Raw genomic sequence first — 2,650 nt, 5'->3', positions numbered from 1 at the left:
GGATCATAACAAATTGTGGATAACATTGAGAAGAATGAGAATTCCAGAACACTTAATTGTGCTCATGAGGAACCTGTACATAGACCAGGAGGCTGACATTCAAACAAAAAAAGGGTACATGGTTTAAAATCAAAAAGGGAGTGCATTATGCATTAGGGCTGTAACTTTCACTATAGTTATTCAATCTGGATGCTCGAGCAAATAGCCTGAAAAGCTGGACTATATGATGAAGAATGTGGCATCAGGATTGGAGGAAGTATTATTAATACCTGTGATAAGCTGATGACACAACTTTGCTTGGTGAAAGTGAGAATGACTTCAGCCACTAACTGATGAAGATTGAAGAATAGAGTCTACAGTATGGATTATATCTCAATATAAAGAATACAAAAATCCTCACAACTGACCTATAAGCAGCATTACAATAAATGGAGAAAAGATTGAAATTGTCAAAGAGTTCACATTGCTTTGTTCTACAATCGATGCCAACGGAAGAAGCAGTCAGAACATCAAATGATGTATGTTGTTGTTGTTATTTGCCATCGAGTCGGCCCTGACTCCTAGCAACCCCTCCTTGGGTTTCCGAGGCAGTTATTACTATGGAAGTAGGATTGTTCAACCTTCCTTCTGAGGAGTGGCTGGTGGGTTTGAACAGCCAGCCTCCTGGTTAGCAGTCAAGTGCCTTAAGCACTATGCTACCAGAGCTCCTCAGATGATGTATAGCACTGGGCAAATCAGCTGCAAAGGACCTCTTTCAAGTGCTGAAGAGCAAAGATGTCTCCTTGATGACTAAGGTGCCACGGTATTTTCAATCACCTCATATGCATGTGAGAGCTGGACAATGAATAAGGAAGATTGAAGAAGAATTGATGTTTTTACACTGTGGTATTGGTGAAGAATGCTGAAAGTACTGTGGACCGCTAAAAGAACTAACAAATCTGTCCTGGAGGAAGTGTGGCCAGAATGCTCCTTGGAGGCAAGAATGGCCAGACTTCATCTCAACTACATTGGTCATGTTGTCAGAAGGGATCATTCCCTGGAGAAGGATGTCATGCTTGGTAAGGTAGAGGGTCGATGAAAGAAGGGAAGGCCCTCAACGATATGGATTGACATGGTGGCAGTGGTGATGGGCTCAAGTACAGCAAGAATTATGGAGCTGGCTCAGGACCAGGTGGTGTTTTCATTCAGCTGTGCATAAGGTCGCTATGAGTCGGAGATGACTCTATAGCACCCGGCAACAACAACAAGCCAGATTACAATAATATGAAATGAAAGTTAAGCATCCAAAAATGTATCAGAGATTTTTCATACTCATAGTTAGATTTCTGGACTCTAGAGGACATTTTATGTGAAAGAAAGTCAGCCTTTCAGATTTAAAAAATAAATAAATAAGTAAAAGTCATCCAGTTGAATTCTGACTGGAATTCACAGTGACTTTACAGGACAGAGCAGAACTGCTCCATAGGATCTCCAAGGCTGTAATCTTTATGGAACCACACTGCCACATCTTTCTCCTGCCAAATGTCTGGTGAGTTCAAACCACTTACCTTTTCATTAGCAGCCGAGTGTTTAACCACTGTACCACTAGGGCTCCTTGGGATATATAATGAAATACAAAGCAAATAAGATTTGCTTCAAATCCACAATCAAGAATTATGTAGATATTCCAGTTCTCTCTTCGGCAGCACATGTGCTAAAGTTGGAATGATACAGAGAAGATTAGCATGGCCCCTGTGCAAGGATGACACGCAAATTCATGAAGCATTCCATATTTTTCGTATGTGAACTTCTGTATGGAAAGTGAATTTGCTCTGTAAACTTTCACCCAAATCACAATAAGTAAATAGATAGATAGATAAATAGATAGATAGATAGATAAAAGAATTGTGTAGATATTCCAAACAAAACACCAATTGAAAGATCAGTCAGGCAGGAGAACACACAGATGAGAAAATTGAAGGAATAGCAAAATAGAACAAATTATTTTAAATGGCGGACAGAAAATAGTTTATAGATTCCTCAAGTTGCTGAAAAATAGAGAGAAAAAATTTTTGAGTATTGCTTAACTCTTGCTGTGTAACATATTACACTGAACTTAAATGTTATGAATAATCAATTTCTTATTCTCACAAATTTTAGCGTCAGGAATTTGAGCAGGGCACAGAAAGATGGTTCAGCTGTGCTCTACAAAACCTGTGACTCCGCCTAGTGGCTTGAAAGGCTGGATATTACAGGAAGATCTGAGAACTAATTAGGAATCTCCCTTTTTATTCTGCATAGCCTCAACATGAGCTTGGACTTCCTTGCAGTATGGAGGATAACTTATTCCATCAGACTTTTACATGTTGGCTCTGTGCAGTTTTGCACAAAAATCTACAGTCCAAACTAGCATAATATCATTTTCACAATGCAATATTAGTCAATCACCACCCATCTGTAGTTTGTTCTACCATGGTGGCTTGTTTGTTGATATGGTAATAAAAGCTATGCTATAGATATTTCAGATATTAGTAGGATCACCCACAGTAATTAGGCTTCAGCAGAGCTACTAGACAAAGACCATGACAAAAAGTCTGGTGATCTACTTCTGACAAATAGCCAGTGTAAATCTTACATACAAAACAGAACATTATCTGACATAGCGCTGGAC

At 39.1% G+C, this 2,650-nt stretch overlaps 1 non-coding gene across 1 annotated transcript; it reads left to right on the top strand.

Moving 5' to 3' along the window:
* The first annotated feature begins 1,669 nt into the window (after positions 1-1,669).
* Positions 1,670-1,776, top strand: LOC122151992. The gene has a single exon (XR_006164363.1). It is a non-coding gene; the product is annotated as a U6 spliceosomal RNA (small nuclear RNA).
* Positions 1,777-2,650: the final 874 nt, after the last annotated feature.

The sequence above is a fragment of the Orycteropus afer genome, unplaced genomic scaffold, assembly GCF_000298275.1.
Source record: "Orycteropus afer afer isolate SDZICR_OR568_19922 unplaced genomic scaffold, OryAfe1.0 scaffold01023, whole genome shotgun sequence".
NCBI lineage: Eukaryota > Metazoa > Chordata > Mammalia > Tubulidentata > Orycteropodidae > Orycteropus > Orycteropus afer.
The sequence above is the reverse complement of the archived record's forward strand: the minus strand, read 5'-3'. Positions and strand labels throughout refer to the sequence as shown.